This window comes from Balaenoptera borealis (assembly GCF_965194805.1).
Source record: "Balaenoptera borealis genome assembly, chromosome: 9".
Lineage (NCBI taxonomy): Eukaryota > Metazoa > Chordata > Mammalia > Artiodactyla > Balaenopteridae > Balaenoptera > Balaenoptera borealis.
In genome coordinates this window covers 79,251,352-79,277,516 of record NC_138873.1, presented here as the reverse complement: position 1 = coordinate 79,277,516, position 26,165 = coordinate 79,251,352, and positions in this window count along the sequence as shown.

Sequence of the window (26,165 nt, the reverse complement as noted above, 5' to 3'; positions counted from 1 at the left end):
TCCCATCAGGAAGAAGAATTAACCACAGGCTCAGCCTGCCGCCATTAACCAGAATACGGCCTGAAGCAATCCTGCGCTTTTGCGGCCAGCTCCCAAGAAAGCGAGTTGAAGAATGGAGCTCAGGGGCACTGCAATTCACAAACCTGCAGACTTAGAAATGATAACTCTCGTCCACAAATATATTGAGGGAAGGCAACGAAGAGGATTTGAAAGCAAGGCAGAATTGCAGGAAACAGATTTCAGGAGGTAGATTCGAATCGCCTTTAAAGCACAGGAAAAGCGGCAAAACCTCGACAATGATGCCCTTGGCCAAAAAGGGCGTATGCGTTTTTTCCTGAATATATTCAGGAAAAAACGCATACGCCCTTTTTGGCCAACCAAGCAACCTGGAAAGGCAAATCAGCGCTACAAAGAAGTCTCGCTTCCCATCGGTCAAAAGGGCCATGATGAATAAAGTGTCAAAACCAGAAATGCTGGACAGGCCTTGGAGAAATGGGAGCCATGCTACGCTGATGGGCGGGATGTAAATTGCCAACAGCCACTCTGGAGAAGTGTACGGTGTGTCCTGAAACATCTAAAAAACTCAGCTTAGAGACCATAGGGCACTTCCTCTCATGGGCGTATAAATGGGGAAAACTAAAAATCAGCAAGACACAGGCACCCCAAAGTTTTGGGCTGCTCTGTTGACAAGAACCTCCACTTCGTTACACCTTAAATATCCCAGGAAAGAGAAGAATGGATAAAGAAGTTGTGGTCCTTATGTACAATGGAATATCACTCAGCCATGAAATCAACGTCATAAGGCTGGTAGCAGCATGATGAGTGGATTTAGGTACGACGATTCTAAGTGAAATAAGTCACACAGAAAAAGACACTTATCATGAGATATCACTTATAGAGGGAATGTAAAAACCGCTACCCTTGAACTGAATTACAAAACAGAACAGAGTCACACGTTTAGAAAACACACTATGGCTGCTTAACGGGAAAGGTGAGGTGGGGTGATGCATAAAACAAGGGTTTCAAATTAGCTCAGATACCGTTCCAGAAACCCAATATGTAATAGACAAGACCTACTCCTTGCTCAGTGAACTGGACTCAACACCCCCTATTCACCGCCCAAGAATATATCTGACTAGTAAGAATCTTAAAACCTATGTATTGATATCTCTCTGTAAGTGAGTCAAGTGGGTGTAAAGCGGCATAAACACAGCAGTGAAAAGCAGCTAAACCCCATTATAAAAATCAATTACTTTAAAAAACCCGTGAAGCAAAGACAGTGAAAGAGAGAGAAATTCTTACAAAATTCGTTCAGGGGCTGTGATGCCACCTGGATTGACCATATCTAGACCCACAGCTGATTGAGACATAAGGGTGGACACTCGTGGGGCTGAGAGGTTTGGTGAGGTTGGCTGAGCTAACGCAGACCCTTTAAAGTAATACGGCGTGGTACCCATCCCATGGGTCCCAAATCTCCAGGTTCAAGGGCATCGTCCTGCATTGAAAACATGCATGAGAAACCCCGAAGATGGTACACCGTGTGATCGGGAAAGGTTTCTAAAACGCACCTCATTTCTCATCTCCTTGTGCTCCGGTTCGCCATTCCAGCCGCTTTACTAGCAATCTCCCTCCTTGGAGAATCAGCACCTTTATCCTCCTGTTCCGTACAGGTTGCAATTTGTCCTGAGGATGAACGGGAAGAGGGGGAACCAATGAGAGACTAGCTCTAGGTGTTGGGACAGGCACAGGTCACTCTATTTTCCCATCAGGAAGAAGAATTAACCACAGGCTCAGCCTGCCGCCAGGAACCAGAAGACGGCCTGAAGCAATCCTGCGCTTTTGCGGCCAGCTCTCCAAGAAAGCGAGTTGAATAATGGAGCTCAGGGGCACTGCAATTCACAAACCTGCAGACTTAAAAATGATAACTCTCGTCCACAAATATATTGAGGGAAGGCAACAAAGAGGATTTGAAAGCAAGGCAGAATTGCAGGAAACAGATTTCAGGAGGTAGATTCGAATCGCCTTTAAAGCACAGGAAAAGCGGCAAAACCTCGACAATGATGCCCTTGGCCAAAAAGGGCGTATGCGTTTTTTCCTGAATATATTCAGGAAAAAACGCATACGCCCTTTTTGGCCAACCAAGCAACCTGGAAAGGCAAATCAGCGCTACAAAGAAGTCTCGCTTCCCATCGGTCAAAAGGGCCATGCTGAATAAAGTGTCAAAACCAGAAATGCAGGACAGGCCATGGAGAAATGGGAGCCTTGCTACGCTGATGGGCGGGATGTAAATTGCCAACAGCCACTCTGGAGAAGTGTACGGTGTGTCCTGAAACATCTAAAAAACTCAGCTTAGAGACCATAGGGCACTTCCTCTCATGGGCGTATAAATTGGGAAAACTAAAAATCAGCAAGACACAGGCACCCCAAAGTTTTGGGCTGCTCTGTTGACAAGAACCTCCACTTCGTTACACCTTAAATATCCCAGGAAAGAGAAGAATGGATAAAGAAGTTGCGGTCCTTATGTACAATGGAATATCACTCAGCCATGAAATCAATGTCATAAGGCTGGTAGCAGCATGATGAGTGGATTTAGGTATGACGATTCTAAGTGAAATAAGTCACACAGAAAAAGACACTTATCATGAGATATCACTTATAGAGGGAATGTAAAAACCGCTACCCTTGAACTGAATTACAAAACAGAACAGAGTCACACGTTTAGAAAACACACTATGGCTGCTTAACGGGAAAGGTGAGGTGGGGTGATGCATAAAACAAGGGTTTCAAATTAGCTCAGATACCGTTCCATAAACCCAATATGTAATAGACAAGACCTACTCCTTGCTCAGTGAACTGGACTCAACACCCCCTATTCACCGCCCAAGAATATATCTGACTAGTAAGAATCTTAAAACTTATGTATTGATATCTCTCTGTAAGTGAGTCAAATGGGTGTAAAGCGGCATAAACACAGCAGTGAAAAGCAGCTAAACCCCATTATAAAAATCAATTACTTTTCAAAACCCGTGAAACAAAGACAGTGAAAGAGAGAGAAATTCTTACAAAATTCGTTCAGGGGCTGTGATGCCACCTGGATTGACCATATCTAGACCCACAGCTGATTGAGACATAAGGGTGGACACTCTTGGGGCTGAGAGGTTTGGTGAGGTTGGCTGAGCAAACGCAGACCCTTTAAAGTAATACGGCGTGGTACCCATCCCATGGGTCCCAAATCTCCAGGTTCAAGGGCAACGTCCTACATTGAAAACATGCATGAGAAACCCCGAAGATGGTACACCGTGTGATCGGGAAAGGTTTCTAAAACGCACCTCATTTCTCAACTCCTTGTGCTCCGGTTCACCATTCCAGCCGCTTTACTAGCAATCTCCCTCCTTGGAGAATCAGCACCTTTATCCTCCTGTTCCGTACAGGTTGCTAATTGTCCTGAGGATGAACGGGAAGAGGGGGAACCAATGAGAGACTAGCTCTAGGTGTTGGGGCAGGCACAGGTCATTCTATTTTCCCATCAGGAAGAAGAATTAACCACAGGCTCAGCCTGCCGCCATTAACCAGAATACGGCCTGAAGCAATCCTGCGCTTTTGCGGCAAGCTCCCAAGAAAGCGAGTTGAAGAATGGAGCTCAGGGGCACTGCAATTGACAAACCTGCAGACTTAGAAATGATAACTCTCGTCCACAAATATATTGAGGGAAGGCAACGAAGAGGATTTGAAAGCAAGGCAGAATTGCAGGAAACAGATTTCAGGAGGTAGATTCGAATCGCCTTTAAAGCACAGGAAAAGCGGCAAAACCTCGACAATGATGCCCTTGGCCAAAAAGGGCGTATGCGTTTTTGCCTGAATATATTCAGGAAAAAACGCATACGCCCTTTTTGGCCAACCAAGCAACCTGGAAAGGCAAATCAGCGCTACAAAGAAGTCTCGCTTCCCATCGGTCAAAAGGGCCATGATGAATAAAGTGTCAAAACCAGAAATGCTGGACAGGCCTTGGAGAAATGGGAGCCATGCTACGCTGATGGGCGGGATGTAAATTGCCAACAGCCACTCTGGAGAAGTGTACAGTGTGTCCTGAAACATCTAAAAAACTCAGCTTAGAGACCATAGGGCACTTCCTCTCATGGGCGTATAAATGGGGAAAACTAAAAATCAGCAAGACACAGGCACCCCAAAGTTTTGGGCTGCTCTGTTGACAAGAACCTCCACTTCGTTACACCTTAAATATCCCAGGAAAGAGAAGAATGCATAAAGAAGTTGTGGTCCTTATGTACAATGGAATATCACTCAGCCATGAAATCAACGTCATAAGGCTGGTAGCAGCATGATGAGTGGATTTAGGTACGACGATTCTAAGTGAAATAAGTCACACAGAAAAAGACACTTATCATGAGATATCACTTATAGAGGGAATGTAAAAACCGCTACCCTTGAACTGAATTACAAAACAGAACAGAGTCACACGTTTAGAAAACACACTATGGCTGCTTAACGGGAAAGGTGAGGTGGGGTGATGCATAAAACAAGGGTTTCAAATTAGCTCAGATACCGTTCCAGAAACCCAATATGTAATAGACAAGACCTACTCCTTGCTCAGTGAACTGGACTCAACACCCCCTATTCACCGCCCAAGAATATATCTGACTAGTAAGAATCTTAAAACCTATGTATTGATATCTCTCTGTAAGTGAGTCAAGTGGGTGTAAAGCGGCATAAACACAGCAGTGAAAAGCAGCTAAACCCCATTATAAAAATCAATTACTTTAAAAAACCCGTGAAACAAAGACAGTGAAAGAGAGAGAAATTCTTACAAAATTCGTTCAGGGGCTGTGATGCCACCTGGATTGACCATATCTAGACCCACAGCTGATTGAGACATAAGGGTGGACACTCTTGGGGCTGAGAGGTTTGGTGAGGTTGGCTGAGCAAACGCAGACCCTTTAAAGTAATACGGCGTGGTACCCATCCCATGGGTCCCAAATCTCCAGGTTCAAGGGCAACGTCCTACATTGAAAACATGCATGAGAAACCCCGAAGATGGTACACCGTGTGATCGGGAAAGGTTTCTACAACGCACCTCATTTCTCATCTCCTTGTGCTCCGGTTCACCATTCCAGCCGCTTTACTAGCAATCTCCCTCCTTGGAGAATCAGCACCTTTATCCTCCTGTTCCGTACAGGTTGCTAATTGTCCTGAGGATGAACGGGAAGAGGGGGAACCAATGAGAGACTAGCTCTAGGTGTTGGGGCAGGCACAGGTCATTCTATTTTCCCATCAGGAAGAAGAATTAACCACAGGCTCAGCCTGCCGCCATTAACCAGAATACGGCCTGAAGCAATCCTGCGCTTTTGCGGCAAGCTCCCAAGAAAGCGAGTTGAATAATGGAGCTCAGGGGCACTGCAATTGACAAACCTGCAGACTTAGAAATGATAACTCTCGTCCACAAATATATTGAGGGAAGGCAACGAAGAGGATTTGAAAGCAAGGCAGAATTGCAGGAAACAGATTTCAGGAGGTTGATTCGAATCGCCTTTAAAGCACAGGAAAAGCGGCAAAACCTCGACAATGATGCCCTTGGCCAAAAAGGGCGTATGCGTTTTTGCCTGAATATATTCAGGAAAAAACGCATACGCCCTTTTTGGCCAACCAAGCAACCTGGAAAGGCAAATCAGCGCTACAAAGAAGTCTCGCTTCCCATCGGTCAAAAGGGCCATGATGAATAAAGTGTCAAAACCAGAAATGCTGGACAGGCCTTGGAGAAATGGGAGCCATGCTACGCTGATGGGCGGGATGTAAATTGCCAACAGCCACTCTGGAGAAGTGTACAGTGTGTCCTGAAACATCTAAAAAACTCAGCTTAGAGACCATAGGGCACTTCCTCTCATGGGCGTATAAATGGGGAAAACTAAAAATCAGCAAGACACAGGCACCCCAAAGTTTTGGGCTGCTCTGTTGACAAGAACCTCCACTTCGTTACACCTTAAATATCCCAGGAAAGAGAAGAATGGATAAAGAAGTTGTGGTCCTTATGTACAATGGAATATCACTCAGCCATGAAATCAACGTCATAAGGCTAGTAGCAGCATGATGAGTGGATTTAGGTACGACGATTCTAAGTGAAATAAGTCACACAGAAAAAGACACTTATCATGAGATATCACTTATAGAGGGAATGTAAAAACCGCTACCCTTGAACTGAATTACAAAACAGAACAGAGTCACACGTTTAGAAAACACACTATGGCTGCTTAACGGGAAAGGTGAGGTGGGGTGATGCATAAAACAAGGGTTTCAAATTAGCTCAGATACCGTTCCAGAAACCCAATATGTAATAGACAAGACCTACTCCTTGCTCAGTGAACTGGACTCAACACCCCCTATTCACCGCCCAAGAATATATCTGACTAGTAAGAATCTTAAAACCTATGTATTGATATCTCTCTGTAAGTGAGTCAAGTGGGTGTAAAGCGGCATAAACACAGCAGTGAAAAGCAGCTAAACCCCATTATAAAAATCAATTACTTTAAAAAACCCGTGAAGCAAAGACAGTGAAAGAGAGAGAAATTCTTACAAAATTCGTTCAGGGGCTGTGATGCCACCTGGATTGACCATATCTAGACCCACAGCTGATTGAGACATAAGGGTGGACACTCGTGGGGCTGAGAGGTTTGGTGAGGTTGGCTGAGCTAACGCAGACCCTTTAAAGTAATACGGCGTGGTACCCATCCCATGGGTCCCAAATCTCCAGGTTCAAGGGCATCGTCCTACATTGAAAACATGCATGAGAAACCCCGAAGATGGTACACCGTGTGATCGGGAAAGGTTTCTAAAACGCACCTCATTTCTCATCTCCTTGTGCTCCGGTTCGCCATTCCAGCCGCTTTACTAGCAATCTCCCTCCTTGGAGAATCAGCACCTTTATCCTCCTGTTCCGTACAGGTTGCAATTTGTCCTGAGGATGAACGGGAAGAGGGGGAACCAATGAGAGACTAGCTCTAGGTGTTGGGACAGGCACAGGTCACTCTATTTTCCCATCAGGAAGAAGAATTAACCACAGGCTCAGCCTGCCGCCAGGAACCAGAAGACGGCCTGAAGCAATCCTGCGCTTTTGCGGCCAGCTCTCCAAGAAAGCGAGTTGAATAATGGAGCTCAGGGGCACTGCAATTCACAAACCTGCAGACTTAAAAATGATAACTCTCGTCCACAAATATATTGAGGGAAGGCAACAAAGAGGATTTGAAAGCAAGGCAGAATTGCAGGAAACAGATTTCAGGAGGTAGATTCGAATCGCCTTTAAAGCACAGGAAAAGCGGCAAAACCTCGACAATGATGTCCTTGGCCAAAAAGGGCGTATGCGTTTTTTCCTGAATATATTCAGGAAAAAACGCATACGCCCTTTTTGGCCAACCAAGCAACCTGGAAAGGCAAATCAGCGCTACAAAGAAGTCTCGCTTCCCATCGGTCAAAAGGGCCATGCTGAATAAAGTGTCAAAACCAGAAATGCAGGACAGGCCATGGAGAAATGGGAGCCTTGCTACGCTGATGGGCGGGATGTAAATTGCCAACAGCCACTCTGGAGAAGTGTACGGTGTGTCCTGAAACATCTAAAAAACTCAGCTTAGAGACCATAGGGCACTTCCTCTCATGGGCGTATAAATGGGGAAAACTAAAAATCAGCAAGACACAGGCACCCCAAAGTTTTGGGCTGCTCTGTTGACAAGAACCTCCACTTCGTTACACCTTAAATATCCCAGGAAAGAGAAGAATGCATAAAGAAGTTGTGGTCCTTATGTACAATGGAATATCACTCAGCCATGAAATCAACGTCATAAGGCTGGTAGCAGCATGATGAGTGGATTTAGGTACGACGATTCTAAGTGAAATAAGTCACACAGAAAAAGACACTTATCATGAGATATCACTTATAGAGGGAATGTAAAAACCGCTACCCTTGAACTGAATTACAAAACAGAACAGAGTCACACGTTTAGAAAACACACTATGGCTGCTTAACGGGAAAGGTGAGGTGGGGTGATGCATAAAACAAGGGTTTCAAATTAGCTCAGATACCGTTCCAGAAACCCAATATGTAATAGACAAGACCTACTCCTTGCTCAGTGAACTGGACTCAACACTCGCTATTCAACGCCCAAGAATATATCTGACTAGTAAGAATCTTAAAACCTATGTATTGATATCTCTCTGTAAGTGAGTCAAGTGGGTGTAAAGCGGCATAAACACAGCAGTGAAAAGCAGCTAAACCCCATTATAAAAATCAATTACTTTAAAAAACCCGTGAAACAAAGACAGTGAAAGAGAGAGAAATTCTTACAAAATTCGTTCAGGGGCTGTGATGCCACCTGGATTGACCATATCTAGACCAACAGCTGATTGAGACATAAGGGTGGACACTCGTGGGGCTGAGAGGTTTGGTGAGGTTGGCTGAGCTAACGCAGACCCTTTAAAGTAATACGGCGTGGTACCCATCCCATGGGTCCCAAATCTCCAGGTTCAAGGGCATCGTCCTACATTGAAAACATGCATGAGAAACCCCGAAGATGGTACACCGTGTGATCGGGAAAGGTTTCTAAAACGCACCTCATTTCTCATCTCCTTGTGCTCCGGTTCACCATTCCAGCCGCTTTACTAGCAATCTCCCTCCTTGGAGAATCAGCACCTTTATCCTCCTGTTCCGTACAGGTTGCTAATTGTCCTGAGGATGAACGGGAAGAGGGGGAACCAATGAGAGACTAGCTCTAGGTGTTGGGGCAGGCACAGGTCATTCTATTTTCCCATCAGGAAGAAGAATTAACCACAGGCTCAGCCTGCCGCCATTAACCAGAATACGGCCTGAAGCAATCCTGCGCTTTTGCGGACAGCTCCCAAGAAAGCGAGTTGAAGAATGGAGCTCAGGGGCACTGCAATTCACAAACTTGCAGACTTAGAAATGATAACTCTCGTCCACAAATATATTGAGGGAAGGCAACGAAGAGGATTTGAAAGCAAGGCAGAATTGCAGGAAACAGATTTCAGGAGGTAGATTCGAATCGCCTTTAAAGCACAGGAAAAGCGGCAAAACCTCGACATTGATGCCCTTGGCCAAAAAGGGCGTATGCGTTTTTTCCTGAATATATTCAGGAAAAAACGCATACGCCCTTTTTGGCCAACCAAGCAACCTGGAAAGGCAAATCAGCGCTACAAAGAAGTCTCGCTTCCCATCGGTCAAAAGGGCCATGCTGAATAAAGTGTCAAAACCAGAAATGCAGGACAGGCCATGGAGAAATGGGAGCCTTGCTACGCTGATGGGCGGGATGTAAATTGCCAACAGCCACTCTGGAGAAGTGTACGGTGTGTCCTGAAACATCTAAAAAACTCAGCTTAGAGACCATAGGGCACTTCCTCTCATGGGCGTATAAATTGGGAAAACTAAAAATCAGCAAGACACAGGCACCCCAAAGTTTTGGGCTGCTCTGTTGACAAGAACCTCCACTTCGTTACACCTTAAATATCCCAGGAAAGAGAAGAATGGATAAAGAAGTTGCGGTCCTTATGTACAATGGAATATCACTCAGCCATGAAATCAATTTCATAAGGCTGGTAGCAGCATGATGAGTGGATTTAGGTATGACGATTCTAAGTGAAATAAGTCACACAGAAAAAGACACTTATCATAAGATATCACTTATAGAGGGAATGTAAAAACCGCTACCCTTGAACTGAATTACAAAACAGAACAGAGTCACACGTTTAGAAAACACACTATGGCTGCTTAACGGGAAAGGTGAGGTGGGGTGATGCATAAAACAAGGGTTTCAAATTAGCTCAGATACCGTTCCATAAACCCAATATGTAATAGACAAGACCTATTCCTTGCTCAGTGAACTGGACTCAACACCCCCTATTCACCGCCCAAGAATATATCTGACTAGTAAGAATCTTAAAACTTATGTATTGATATCTCTCTGTAAGTGAGTCATATGGGTGTAAAGCGGCATAAACACAGCAGTGAAAAGCAGCTAAACCCCATTATAAAAATCAATTACTTTTCAAAACCCGAGAAACAAAGACAGTGAAAGAGAGAGAAATTCTTACAAAATTCGTTCAGGGGCTGTGATGCCACCTGGATTGACCATATCTAGACCCACAGCTGATTGAGACATAAGGGTGGACACTCTTGGGGCTGAGAGGTTTGGTGAGGTTGGCTGAGCAAACGCAGACCCTTTAAAGTAATACGGCGTGGTACCCATCCCATGGGTCCCAAATCTCCAGGTTCAAGGGCATCGTCCTACATTGAAAACATGCATGAGAAACCCCGAAGATGGTACACCGTGTGATCGGGAAAGGTTTCTAAAACGCACCTCATTTCTCATCTCCTTGTGCTCCGGTTCGCCATTCCAGCCGCTTTACTAGCAATCTCCCTCCTTGGAGAATCAGCACCTTTATCCTCCTGTTCCGTACAGGTTGCAATTTGTCCTGAGGATGAACGGGAAGAGGGGGAACCAATGAGAGACTAGCTCTAGGTGTTGGGACAGGCACAGGTCACTCTATTTTCCCATCAGGAAGAAGAATTAACCACAGGCTCAGCCTGCCGCCAGGAACCAGAAGACGGCCTGAAGCAATCCTGCGCTTTTGCGGCCAGCTCTCCAAGAAAGCGAGTTGAATAATGGAGCTCAGGGGCACTGCAATTCACAAACCTGCAGACTTAAAAATGATAACTCTCGTCCACAAATATATTGAGGGAAGGCAACAAAGAGGATTTGAAAGCAAGGCAGAATTGCAGGAAACAGATTTCAGGAGGTAGATTCGAATCGCCTTTAAAGCACAGGAAAAGCGGCAAAACCTCGACAATGATGCCCTTGGCCAAAAAGGGCGTATGCGTTTTTTCCTGAATATATTCAGGAAAAAACGCATACGCCCTTTTTGGCCAACCAAGCAACCTGGAAAGGCAAATCAGCGCTACAAAGAAGTCTCGCTTCCCATCGGTCAAAAGGGCCATGCTGAATAAAGTGTCAAAACCAGAAATGCAGGACAGGCCATGGAGAAATGGGAGCCTTGCTACGCTGATGGGCGGGATGTAAATTGCCAACAGCCACTCTGGAGAAGTGTACGGTGTGTCCTGAAACATCTAAAAAACTCAGCTTAGAGACCATAGGGCACTTCCTCTCATGGGCGTATAAATGGGGAAAACTAAAAATCAGCAAGACACAGGCACCCCAAAGTTTTGGGCTGCTCTGTTGACAAGAACCTCCACTTCGTTACACCTTAAATATCCCAGGAAAGAGAAGAATGCATAAAGAAGTTGTGGTCCTTATGTACAATGGAATATCACTCAGCCATGAAATCAACGTCATAAGGCTGGTAGCAGCATGATGAGTGGATTTAGGTACGACGATTCTAAGTGAAATAAGTCACACAGAAAAAGACACTTATCATGAGATATCACTTATAGAGGGAATGTAAAAACCGCTACCCTTGAACTGAATTACAAAACAGAACAGAGTCACACGTTTAGAAAACACACTATGGCTGCTTAACGGGAAAGGTGAGGTGGGGTGATGCATAAAACAAGGGTTTCAAATTAGCTCAGATACCGTTCCAGAAACCCAATATGTAATAGACAAGACCTACTCCTTGCTCAGTGAACTGGACTCAACACCCCCTATTCACCGCCCAAGAATATATCTGACTAGTAAGAATCTTAAAACCTATGTATTGATATCTCTCTGTAAGTGAGTCAAGTGGGTGTAAAGCGGCATAAACACAGCAGTGAAAAGCAGCTAAACCCCATTATAAAAATCAATTACTTTAAAAAACCCGTGAAACAAAGACAGTGAAAGAGAGAGAAATTCTTACAAAATTCGTTCAGGGGCTGTGATGCCACCTGGATTGACCATATCTAGACCCACAGCTGATTGAGACATAAGGGTGGACACTCGTGTGGCTGAGAGGTTTGGTGAGGTTGGCTGAGCTAACGCAGACTCTTTAAAGTAATACGGCGTGGTACCCATCCCATGGGTCCCAAATCTCCAGGTTCAAGGGCATCGTCCTACATTGAAAACATGCATGAGAAACCCCGAAGATGGTACACCGTGTGATCGGGAAAGGTTTCTAAAACGCACCTCATTTCTCATCTCCTTGTGCTCCGGTTTGCCATTCCAGCCGCTTTACTAGCAATCTCCCTCCTTGGAGAATCAGCACCTTTATCCTCCTGTTCCGTACAGGTTGCTAATTGTCCTGAGGATGAACGGGAAGAGGGGGAACCAATGAGAGACTAGCTCTAGGTGTTGGGGCAGGCACAGGTCATTCTATTTTCCCATCAGGAAGAAGAATTAACCACAGGCTCAGCCTGCCGCCAGGAACCAGAATACGGCCTGAAGCAATCCTGCGCTTTTGCGGCCAGCTCCCAAGAAAGCGAGTTGAAGAATGGAGCTCAGGGGCACTGCAATTCACAAACCTGCAGTCTTAGAAATGATAACTCTCGTCCACAAATATATTGAGGGAAGGCAACGAAGAGGATTTGAAAGCAAGGCAGAATTGCAGGAAACAGATTTCAGGAGGTAGATTCGAATCGCCTTTAAAGCACAGGAAAAGCGGCAAAACCTCGACAATGATGCCCTTGGCCAAAAAGGGCATATGCGTTTTTTCCTGAATATATTCAGGAAAAAACGCATACGCCCTTTTTGGCCAACCAAGCAACCTGGAAAGGCAAATCAGCGCTACAAAGAAGTCTCGCTTCCCATCGGTCAAAAGGGCCATGATGAATAAAGTGTCAAAACCAGAAATGCTGGACAGGCCTTGGAGAAATGGGAGCCTTGCTACGCTGATGGGAGGGATGTAAATTGCCAACAGCCACTCTGGAGAAGTGTACGGTGTGTCCTGAAACATCTAAAAAACTCAGCTTAGAGACCATAGGGCACTTCCTCTCATGGGCGTATAAATTGGGAAAACTAAAAATCAGCAAGACACAGGCACCCCAAAGTTTTGGGCTGCTCTGTTGACAAGAACCTCCACTTCGTTACACCTTAAATATCCCAGGAAAGAGAAGAATGGATAAAGAAGTTGTGGTCCTTATGTACAATGGAATATCACTCAGCCATGAAATCAACGTCATAAGGCTAGTAGCAGCATGATGAGTGGATTTAGGTACGACGATTCTAAGTGAAATAAGTCACACAGAAAAAGACACTTATCATGAGATATCACTTATAGAGGGAATGTCAAAACCGCTACCCTTGAACTGAATTACAAAACAGAACAGAGTCACACGTTTAGAAAACACACTATGGCTGCTTAACGGGAAAGGTGAGGTGGGGTGATGCATAAAACAAGGGTTTCAAATTAGCTCAGATACCGTTCCAGAAACCCAATATGTAATAGACAAGACCTACTCCTTGCTCAGTGAACTGGACTCAACACCCCCTATTCACCGCCCAAGAATATATCTGACTAGTAAGAATCTTAAAACCTATGTATTGATATCTCTCTGTAAGTGAGTCAAGTGGGTGTAAAGCGGCATAAACACAGCAGTGAAAAGCAGCTAAACCCCATTATAAAAATCAATTACGTTTCAAAACCCGTGAAACAAAGACAGTGAAAGAGAGAGAAATTCTTACAAAATTCGTTCAGGGGCTGTGATGCCACCTGGATTGACCATATCTAGACCCACAGCTGATTGAGACATAAGGGTGGACACTCTTGGGGCTGAGAGGTTTGGTGAGGTTGGGTGAGCAAACGCAGACCCTTTAAAGTAATACGGCGTGGTACCCATCCCATGGGTCCCAAATCTCCAGGTTCAAGGGCATCGTCCTACATTGAAAACATGCATGAGAAACCCCGAAGATGGTACACCGTGTGATCGGGAAAGGTTTCTAAAACGCACCTCATTTCTCATCTCCTTGTGCTCCGGTTCACCATTCCAGCCGCTTTACTAGCAATCTCCCTCCTTGGAGAATTAGCACCTTTATCCTCCTGTTCCGTACAGGTTGCTAATTGTCCTGAGGATGAACGGGAAGAGGGGGAACCAATGAGAGACTAGCTCTAGGTGTTGGGGCAGGCACAGGTCATTCTATTTTCCCATCAGGAAGAAGAATTAACCACAGGCTCAGCCTGCCGCCAGGAACCAGAATACGGCCTGAAGCAATCCTGCGCTTTTGCGGCCAGCTCCCAAGAAAGCGAGTTGAAGAATGGAGCTCAGGGGCACTGCAATTCACAAACCTGCAGACTTAGAAATGATAACTCTCGTCCACAAATATATTGAGGGAAGGCAACGAAGAGGATTTGAAAGCAAGGCAGAATTGCAGGAAACAGATTTCAGGAGGTAGATTCGAATCGCCTTTAAAGCACAGGAAAAGCGGCAAAACCTCGACAATGATGCCCTTGGCCAAAAAGGGCGTATGCGTTTTTTCCTGAATATATTCAGGAAAAAACGCATACGCCCTTTTTGGCCAACCAAGCAACCTGGAAAGGCAAATCAGCGCTACAAAGAAGTCTCGCTTCCCATCGGTCAAAAGGGCCATGATGAATAAAGTGTCAAAACCAGAAATGCTGGACAGGCCTTGGAGAAATGGGAGCCTTGCTACACTGATGGGCGGGATATAAATTGCCAACAGCCACACTGGAGAAGTGTACGGTGTGTCCTGAAACATCTAAAAAACTCAGCTTAGAGACCATAGGGCACTTCCTCTCATGGGCGTATAAATTGGGAAAACTAAAAATCAGCAAGACACAGGCACCCCAAAGTTTTGGGCTGCTCTGTTGACAAGAACCTCCACTTCGTTACACCTTAAATATCCCAGGAAAGAGAAGAATGGATAAAGAAGTTGTGGTCCTTATGTACAATGGAATATCACTCAGCCATGAAATCAACGTCATAAGGCTAGTAGCAGCATGATGAGTGGATTTAGGTACGACGATTCTAAAAGAAATAAGTCACACAGAAAAAGACACTTATCATAAGATATCACTTATAGAGGGAATGTCAAAACCGCTACCCTTGAAATGAATTACAAAACAGAACAGAGTCACACGTTTAGAAAACACACTATGGCTGCTTAACGGGAAAGGTGAGGTGGGGTGATGCATAAAACAAGGGTTTCAAATTAGCTCAGATACCGTTCCAGAAACCCAATATGTAATAGACAAGACCTACTCCTTGCTCAGTGAACTGGACTCAACACCCCCTATTCACCGCCCAAGAATATATCTGACTAGTAAGAATCTTAAAACCTATGTATTGATATCTCTCTGTAAGTGAGTCAAATGGGTGTAAAGCGGCATAAACACAGCAGTGAAAAGCAGCTAAACCCCATTATAAAAATCAATTACTTTTCAAAACCCGTGAAACAAAGACAGTGAAAGAGAGAGAAATTCTTACAAAATTCGTTCAGGGGCTGTGATGCCACCTGGATTGACCATATCTAGACCCACAGCTGATTGAGACATAAGGGTGGACACTCTTGGGGCTGAGAGGTTTGGTGAGGTTGGGTGAGACAACGCAGACCCTTTAAAGTAATACGGCGTGGTACCCATCCCATGGGTCCCAAATCTCCAGGTTCAAGGGCAACGTCCTACATTGAAAACATGCATGAGAAACCCCGAAGATGGTACACCGTGTGATCGGGAATGGTTTCTAAAACGCACCTCATTTCTCATCTCCTTGTGCTCCGGTTCACCATTCCAGCCACTTTACTAGCAATCTCCCTCCTTGGAGAATCAGCACCTTTATCCTCCTGTTCCGTACAGGTTGCTAATTGTCCTGAGGATGAACGGGAAGAGGGGGAACCAATGAGAGACTAGCTCTAGGTGTTGGGGCAGGCACAGGTCATTCTATTTTCCCATCAGGAAGAAGAATTAACCACAGGCTCAGCCTGCCGCCAGGAACCAGAATACGGCCTGAAGCAATCCTGCGCTTTTGCGGCCAGCTCCCAAGAAAGCGAGTTGAAGAATGGAGCTCAGGGGCACTGCAATTCACAAACCTGCAGACATAGAGATGCTAACTCTCGTCCACATATATATTGAGGGAAGGCAACGAAGAGGATTTGAAAGCAAGGCAGAATTGCAGGAAACAGATTTCAGGAGGTAGATTCGAATCGCCTTTAAAGCACAGGAAAAGCGGCAAAACCTCGACAATGATGCCCTTGGCCAAAAAGGGCGTATGCGTTTTTTCCTGAATATATTCAGGAAAAAACGCATACGCCCTTTTTGGCCAACCAAGCAACCTGGAAAGGCAAATCAGCGCTACAAAGAAGTCTCGCTTCCCATCGGTCAAAAGGGCCATGCTGAATAAAGTGTCAAAACCAGAAATGCTGGACAGGCCTTGGAGAAATGGGAGCCTTGCTACGCTGATGGGCGGGATGTAAATTGCCAACAGCCACTCTGGAGAAGTGTACGGTGTGTCCTGAAACATCTAAAAAACTCAGCTTAGAGACCATAGGGCACTTCCTCTCATGGGCGTATAAATTGGGAAAACTAAAAATCAGCAAGACACAGGCACCCCAAAGTTTTGGGCTGCTCTGTTGACAAGAACCTCCACTTCGTTACACCTTAAATATCCCAGGAAAGAGAAGAATGGATAAAGAAGTTGTGGTCCTTATGTACAATGGAATATCACTCAGCCATGAAATCAACGTCATAAGGCTAGTAGCAGCATGATGAGTGGATTTAGGTACGACGATTCTAAGTGAAATAAGTCACACAGAAAAAGACACTTATCATGAGATATCACTTATAGAAGAAATGTCAAAACCGCTACCCTTGAACTGAATTACAAAACAGAACAGAGTCACACGTTTAGAAAACACACTATGGCTGCTTAACGGGAAAGGTGAGGTGGGGTGATGCATAAAACAAGGGTTTCAAATTAGCTCAGATACCGTTCCATAAACCCAATATGTAATAGACAAGACCTACTCCTTGCTCAGTGAACTGGACTCAACGCCCCCTATTCACCGCCCAAGAATATATCTGACTAGTAAGAATCTTAAAACCTATGTATTGATATCTCTCTGTAAGTGAGTCAAGTGGGTGTAAAGCGGCATAAACACAGCAGTGAAAAGCAGCTAAACCCCATTATAAAAATCAATTACTTTAAAAAACCCGTGAAACAAAAACAGTGAAAGAGAGAGAAATTCTTACAAAATTCGTTCAGGGGCTGTGATGCCACCTGGATTGACCATATCTAGACCCACAGCTGATTGAGACATAAGGGTGGACACTCGTGGGGCTGAGAGGTTTGGTGAGGTTGGCTGAGCTAACGCAGACCCTTTAAAGTAATACGGCGTGGTACCCATCCCATGGGTCCCAAATCTCCAGGTTCAAGGGCATCGTCCTACATTGAAAACATGCATGAGAAACCCCGAAGATGGTACACCGTGTGATCGGGAAAGGTTTCTAAAACGCACCTCATTTCTCATCTCCTTGTGCTCCGGTTCGCCATTCCAGCCGCTTTACTAGCAATCTCCCTTCTTGGAGAATCAGCACCTTTATCCTCCTGTTCCGTACAGGTTGCAAATTGTCCTGAGGATGAACGGGAAGAGGGGGAACCAATGAGAGACTAGCTCTAGGTGTTGGGGCAGGCACAGGTCATTCTATTTTCCCATCAGGAAGAAGAATTAACCACAGGCTCAGCCTGCCGCCAGGAACCAGAATACGGCCTGAAGCAATCCAGCGCTTTTGCGGCCAGCTCCCAAGAAAGCGAGTTGAAGAATGGAGCTCAGGGGCACTGCAATTCACAAACCTGCAGACTTAGAAATGATAACTCTCGTCCACAAATATATTGAGGGAAGGCAACGAAGAGGATTTGAAAGCAAGGCAGAATTGCAGGAAACAGATTTCAGGAGGTAGATTCGAATCGCCTTTAAAGCACAGGAAAAGCGGCAAAACCTCGACAATGATGCCCTTGGCCAAAAAGGGCGTATGCGTTTTTTCCTGAATATATTCAGGAAAAAACGCATACGCCCTTTTTGGCCAACCAAGCAACCTGGAAAGGCAAATCAGCGCTACAAAGAAGTCTCGCTTCCCATCGGTCAAAAGGGCCATGCTGAATAAAGTGTCAAAACCAGAAATGCAGGACAGGCCATGGAGAAATGGGAGCCTTGCTACGCTGATGGGCGGGATGTAAATTGCCAACAGCCACTCTGGAGAAGTGTACGGTGTGTCCTGAAACATCTAAAAAACTCAGCTTAGAGACCATAGGGCACTTCCTCTCATGGGCGTATAAATTGGGAAAACTAAAAATCAGCAAGACACAGGCACCCCAAAGTTTTGGGCTGCTCTGTTGACAAGAACCTCCACTTCGTTACACCTTAAATATCCCAGGAAAGAGAAGAATGGATAAAGAAGTTGTGGTCCTTATGTACAATGGAATATCACTCAGCCATGAAATCAACGTCATAAGGCTAGTAGCAGCATGATGAGTGGATTTAGGTACGACGATTCTAAGTGAAATAAGTCACACAGAAAAAGACACTTATCATGAGATATCACTTATAGAGGGAATGTCAAAACCGCTACCCTTGAACTGAATTACAAAACAGAACAGAGTCACACGTTTAGAAAACACACTATGGCTGCTTAACGGGAAAGGTGAGGTGGGGTGATGCATAAAACAAGGGTTTCAAATTAGCTCAGATACCGTTCCAGAAACCCAATATGTAATAGACAAGACCTACTCCTTGCTCAGTGAACTGGACTCAACACCCCCTATTCACCGCCCAAGAATATATCTGAATAGTAAGAATCTTAAAACCTATGTATTGATATCTCTCTGTAAGTGAGTCAAGTGGGTGTAAAGCGGCATAAACACAGCAGTGAAAAGCAGCTAAACCCCATTATAAAAATCAATTACGTTTCAAAACCCGGGAAACAAAGACAGTGAAAGAGAGAGAAATTCTTACAAAATTCGTTCAGGGGCTGTGATGCCACCTGGATTGACCATATCTAGACCCACAGCTGATTGAGACATAAGGGTGGACACTCTTGGGGCTGAGAGGTTTGGTGAGGTTGGGTGAGAAAACGCAGACCCTTTAAAGTAATACGGCGTGGTACCCATCCCATGGGTCCCAAATCTCCAGGTTCAAGGGCATCGTCCTACATTGAAAACATGCATGAGAAACCCCGAAGATGGTACACCGTGTGATCGGGAAAGGTTTCTAAAACGCACCTCATTTCTCATCTCCTTGTGCTCCGGTTCGCCATTCCAGCCACTTTACTAGCAATCTCCCTCCTTGGAGAATCAGCACCTTTATCCTCCTGTTCCGTACAGGTTGCAAATTGTCCTGAGGATGAACGGGAAGAGGGGGAACCAATGAGAGACTAGCTCTAGGTGTTGGGGCAGGCACAGGTCATTCTATTTTCCCATCAGGAAGAAGAATTAACCACAGGCTCAGCCTGCCGCCAGGAACCAGAATACGGCCTGAAGCAATCCTGCGCTTTTGCGGCCAGCTCCCAAGAAAGCGAGTTGAAGAATGGAGCTCAGGGGCACTGCAATTCACAGACCTGCAGTCTTAGAAATGATAACTCTCGTCCACAAATATATTGAGGGAAGGCAACGAAGAGGATTTGAAAGCAAGGCAGAATTGCAGGAAACAGATTTCAGGAGGTAGATTCGAATCGCCTTTAAAGCACAGGAAAAGCGGCAAAACCTCGACAATGATGCCCTTGGCCAAAAAGGGCGTATGCGTTTTTTCCTGAATATATTCAGGAAAAAACGCATACGCCCTTTTTGGCCAACCAAGCAACCTGGAAAGGCAAATCAGCGCTACAAAGAAGTCTCGCTTCCCATCGGTCAAAAGGGCCAAGCTGAATAAAGTGTCAAAACCAGAAATGCTGGACAGGCCTTGGAGAAATGGGAGCCTTGCTACACTGATGGGCGGGATGTAAATTGCCAACAGCCACACTGGAGAAGTGTACGGTGTGTCCTGAAACATCTAAAAAACTCAGCTTAGAGACCATAGGGCACTTCCTCTCATGGGCGTATAAATTGGGAAAACTAAAAATCAGCAAGACACAGGCACCCCAAAGTTTTGGGCTGCTCTGTTGACAAGAACCTCCACTTCGTTACACCTTAAATATCCCAGGAAAGAGAAGAATGGATAAACAAGTTGTGGTCCTTATGCACAATGGAATATCACTCAGCCATGAAATCAACGTCATAAGGCTAGTAGCAGCATGATGAGTGGATTTAGGTACGACGATTCTAAGTGAAATAAGTCACACAGAAAAAGACACTTATCATAAGATATCACTTATAGAGGGAATGTCAAAACCGCTACCCTTGAACTGAATTACAAAACAGAACAGAGTCACACGTTTACAAAACACACTATGGCTGCTTAACGGGAATGGTGAGGTGGGGTGATGCATAAAACAAGGGTTTCAAATTAGCTCAGATACCGTTCCAGAAACCCAATATGTAATAGACAAGACCTACTCCTTGCTCAGTGAACTGGACTCAACACCCCCTATTCACCGCCCAAGAATATATCTGACTAGTAAGAATCTTAAAACCTATGTATTGATATCTCTCTGTAAGTGAGTCAAATGGGTGTAAAGCGGCATAAACACAGCAGTGAAAAGCAGCTAAACCCCATTATAAAAATCAATTACTTTAAAAAACCCGTGAAACAAAGACAGTGAAAGAGAGAGAAATTCTTACAAAATTCGTTCAGGGGCTGTGATGCCACCTGGATTGACCATATCTAGACCCACAGCTGATTGAGACATAAGGGTGGACACTCTTGGGGCTGAGAGGTTTGGTGAGGTTGGGTGAGCAAACGCAGATCCTTTAAAGTAATACGGCGTGGTACCCATCCCATGGGTCCCAAATCTCCAGGTTCAAGGGCAACGTCCTACATTGAAAACATGCATGAGAAACCCCGAAGATGGTACACCGTGTGATCGGGAAAGGTTTCTAAAACGCACCTCATTTCTCATCTCCTTGTGCTCCGGTTCACCATTCCAGCCACTTTACTAGCAATCTCCCTCCTTGGAGAATCAGCACCTTTATCCTCCTGTTCCGTACAGGTTGCAAATTGTCCTGAGGATGAACGGGAAGAGGGGGAACCAATGAGAGACTAGCTCTAGGTGTTGGGGCAGTCACAGGTCATTCTATTTTCCCATCAGGAAGAAGAATTAACCACAGGCTCAGCCTGCCGCCAGGAACCAGAATACGGCCTGAAGCAATCCTGCGCTTTTGCGGCCAGCTCCCAAGAAAGCGAGTTGAAGAATGGAGCTCAGGGGCACTGCAATTCACAAACCTGCAGACTTAGAAATGATAACTCTCGTCCACAAATATATTGAGGGAAGGCAACGAAGAGGATTTGAAAGCAAGTCAGAATTGCAGGAAACAGATTTCAGGAGGTAGATTCGAATCGCCTTTAAAGCACAGGAAAAGCGGCAAAACCTCGACAATGATGCCCTTGGCCAAAAAGGGCGTATGCGTTTTTTCCTGAATATATTCAGGAAAAAACGCATACGCCCTTTTTGGCCAACCAAGCAACCTGGAAAGGCAAATCAGCGCTACAAAGAAGTCTCGCTTCCCATCGGTCAAAAGGGCCATGCTGAATAAAGTGTCAAAACCAGAAATGCTGGACAGGCCTTGGAGAAATGGGAGCCTTGCTACGCTGATGGGCGGGATGTAAATTGCCAACAGCCACTCTGGAGAAGTGTACGGTGTGTCCTGAAACATCTAAAAAACTCAGCTTAGAGACCATAGGGCACTTCCTCTCATGGGCGTATAAATTGGGAAAACTAAAAATCAGCAAGACACAGGCACCCCAAAGTTTTGGGCTGCTCTGTTGACAAGAACCTCCACTTCGCTACACCTTAAATATCCCAGGAAAGAGAAGAATGAATAAAGAAGTTGCGGTCCTTATGTACAATGGAATATCACTCAGCCATGAAATCAATGTCATAAGGCTAGTAGCAGCATGATGAGTGGATTTAGATATGACGATTCTAAGTGAAATAAGTCACACAGAAAAAGACACTTATCATAAGATATCACTCATAGAGGGAATGTCAAAACCGCTACCCTTGAACTGAATTACAAAACAGAACAGAGTCACACGTTTAGAAAACACACTATGGCTGCTTAACGGGAAAGGTGAGGTGGGGTGATGCATAAAACACGGGTTTCAAATTAGCTCAGATACCGTTCCAGAAACCCAATATGTAATAGACAAGACCTACTCCTTGCTCAGTGAACTGGACTCAATACCCCCTATTCACCGCCCAAGAATATATCTGACTAGTAAGAATCTTAAAACCTATGTATTGATATCTCTCTGTAAGTGAGTCAAATGGGTGTAAAGCGGCATAAACACAGCAGTGAAAAGCAGCTAAACCCCATTTTAAAAATCAATTACGTTTCAAAACCCGTGAAACAAAGACAGTGAAAGAGAGAGAAATTCTTACAAAATTCGTTCAGGGGCTGTGATGCCACCTGGATTGACCATATCTAGACCCACAGCTGATTGAGACATAAGGGTGGACACTCTTGGGGCTGAGAGGTTTGGTGAGGTTGGGTGAGCAAACGCAGATCCTTTAAAGTAATACGGCGTGGTACCCATCCCATGGGTCCCAAATCTCCAGGTTCAAGGGCAACGTCCTACATTGAAAACATGCATGAGAAACCCCGAAGATGGTACACCGTGTGATCGGGAAAGGTTTCTAAAACGCACCTCATTTCTCATCTCCTTGTGCTCCGGTTCACCATTCCAGCCACTTTACTAGCAATCTCCCTCCTTGGAGAATCAGCACCTTTATCCTCCTGTTCCGTACAGGTTGCAAATTGTCCTGAGGATGAACGGGAAGAGGGGGATCCAATGAGAGACTAGCTCTAGGTGTTGGGGCAGGCACAGGTCATTCTATTTTCCCATCAGGAAGAAGAATTAACCACAGGCTCAGCCTGCCGCCAGGAACCAGAAGACGGCCTGAAGCAATCCTGCGCTTTTGCGGCCAGCTCCCAAGAAAGCGAGTTGAAGAATGGAGCTCAGGGGCACTGCAATTCACAAACCTGCAGACATAGAGATGCTAACTCTCGTCCACAAATATATTGAGGGAAGGCAACGAAGAGGATTTGAAAGCAAGTCAGAATTGCAGGAAACAGATTTCAGGAGGTAGATTCGAATCGCCTTTAAAGCACAGGAAAAGCGGCAAAACCTCGACAATGATGCCCTTGGCCAAAAAGGGCGTATGCGTTTTTTCCTGAATATATTCAGGAAAAAACGCATACGCCCTTTTTGGCCAACCAAGCAACCTGGAAAGGCAAATCAGCGCTACAAAGAAGTCTCGCTTCCCATCGGTCAAAAGGGCCATGCTGAATAAAGTGTCAAAACCAGAAATGCTGGACAGGCCTTGGAGAAATGGGAGCCTTGCTACGCTGATGGGCGGGATGTAAATTGCCAACAGCCACTCTGGAGAAGTGTACGGTGTGTCCTGAAACATCTAAAAAACTCAGCTTAGAGACCATAGGGCACTTCCTCTCATGGGCGTATAAATTGGGAAAACTAAAAATCAGCAAGACACAGGCACCCCAAAGTTTTGGGCTGCTCTGTTGACAAGAACCTCCACTTCGTTACACCTTAAATATCCCAGGAAAGAGAAGAATGGATAAAGAAGTTGTGGTCCTTATGTACAATGGAATATCACTCAGCCATGAAATCAACGTCATAAGGCTAGTAGCAGCATGATGAGTGGATTTAGGTACGACGATTCTAAGTGAAATAAGTCACACAGAAAAAGACACTTATCATGAGATATCACTTATAGAGGGAATGTCAAAACCGCTACCCTTGAACTGAATTACAAAACAGAACAGAGTCACACGTTTAGAAAACACACTATGGCTGCTTAACGGGAAAGGTGAGGTGGGGTGATGCATAAAACAAGGGTTTCAAATTAGCTCAGATACCGTTCCAGAAACCCAATATGTAATAGACAAGACCTACTCCTTGCTCAGTGAACTGGACTCAACACCCCCTATTCACCGCCCAAGAATATATCTGACTAGTAAGAATCTTAAAACCTATGTATTGATATCTCTCTGTAAGTGAGTCAAGTGGGTGTAAAGCGGCATAAACACAGCAGTGAAAAGCAGCTAAACCCCATTATAAAAATCAATTACGTTTCAAAACCCGTGAAACAAAGACAGTGAAAGAGAGAGAAATTCTTACAAAATTCGTTCAGGGGCTGTGATGCCACCTGGATTGACCATATCTAGACCCACAGCTGATTGAGACATAAGGGTGGACACTCTTGGGGCTGAGAGGTTTGGTGAGGTTGGGTGAGCAAACGCAGACCCTTTAAAGTAATACGGCGTGGTACCCATCCCATGGGTCCCAAATCTCCAGGTTCAAGGGCATCGTCCTACATTGAAAACATGCATGAGAAACCCCGAAGATGGTACACCGTGTGATCGGGAAAGGTTTCTAAAACGCACCTCATTTCTCATCTCCTTGTGCTCCGGTTCACCATTCCAGCCGCTTTACTAGCAATCTCCCTCCTTGGAGAATTAGCACCTTTATCCTCCTGTTCCGTACAGGTTGCTAATTGTCCTGAGGATGAACGGGAAGAGGGGGAACCAATGAGAGACTAGCTCTAGGTGTTGGGGCAGGCACAGGTCATTCTATTTTCCCATCAGGAAGAAGAATTAACCACAGGCTCAGCCTGCCGCCAGGAACCAGAATACGGCCTGAAGCAATCCTGCGCTTTTGCGGCCAGCTCCCAAGAAAGCGAGTTGAAGAATGGAGCTCAGGGGCACTGCAATTCACAAACCTGCAGACTTAGAAATGATAACTCTCGTCCACAAATATATTGAGGGAAGGCAACGAAGAGGATTTGAAAGCAAGGCAGAATTGCAGGAAACAGATTTCAGGAGGTAGATTCGAATCGCCTTTAAAGCACAGGAAAAGCGGCAAAACCTCGACAATGATGCCCTTGGCCAAAAAGGGCGTATGCGTTTTTTCCTGAATATATTCAGGAAAAAACGCATACGCCCTTTTTGGCCAACCAAGCAACCTGGAAAGGCAAATCAGCGCTACAAAGAAGTCTCGCTTCCCATCGGTCAAAAGGGCCATGATGAATAAAGTGTCAAAACCAGAAATGCTGGACAGGCCTTGGAGAAATGGGAGCCTTGCTACACTGATGGGCGGGATATAAATTGCCAACAGCCACACTGGAGAAGTGTACGGTGTGTCCTGAAACATCTAAAAAACTCAGCTTAGAGACCATAGGGCACTTCCTCTCATGGGCGTATAAATTGGGAAAACTAAAAATCAGCAAGACACAGGCACCCCAAAGTTTTGGGCTGCTCTGTTGACAAGAACCTCCACTTCGTTACACCTTAAATATCCCAGGAAAGAGAAGAATGGATAAAGAAGTTGTGGTCCTTATGTACAATGGAATATCACTCAGCCATGAAATCAACGTCATAAGGCTAGTAGCAGCATGATGAGTGGATTTAGGTACGACGATTCTAAAAGAAATAAGTCACACAGAAAAAGACACTTATCATAAGATATCACTTATAGAGGGAATGTCAAAACCGCTACCCTTGAAATGAATTACAAAACAGAACAGAGTCACACGTTTAGAAAACACACTATGGCTGCTTAACGGGAAAGGTGAGGTGGGGTGATGCATAAAACAAGGGTTTCAAATTAGCTCAGATACCGTTCCAGAAACCCAATATGTAATAGACAAGACCTACTCCTTGCTCAGTGAACTGGACTCAACACCCCCTATTCACCGCCCAAGAATATATCTGACTAGTAAGAATCTTAAAACCTATGTATTGATATCTCTCTGTAAGTGAGTCAAATGGGTGTAAAGCGGCATAAACACAGCAGTGAAAAGCAGCTAAACCCCATTATAAAAATCAATTACTTTTCAAAACCCGTGAAACAAAGACAGTGAAAGAGAGAGAAATTCTTACAAAATTCGTTCAGGGGCTGTGATGCCACCTGGATTGACCATATCTAGACCCACAGCTGATTGAGACATAAGGGTGGACACTCTTGGGGCTGAGAGGTTTGGTGAGGTTGGGTGAGACAACGCAGACCCTTTAAAGTAATACGGCGTGGTACCCATCCCATGGGTCCCAAATCTCCAGGTTCAAGGGCAACGTCCTACATTGAAAACATGCATGAGAAACC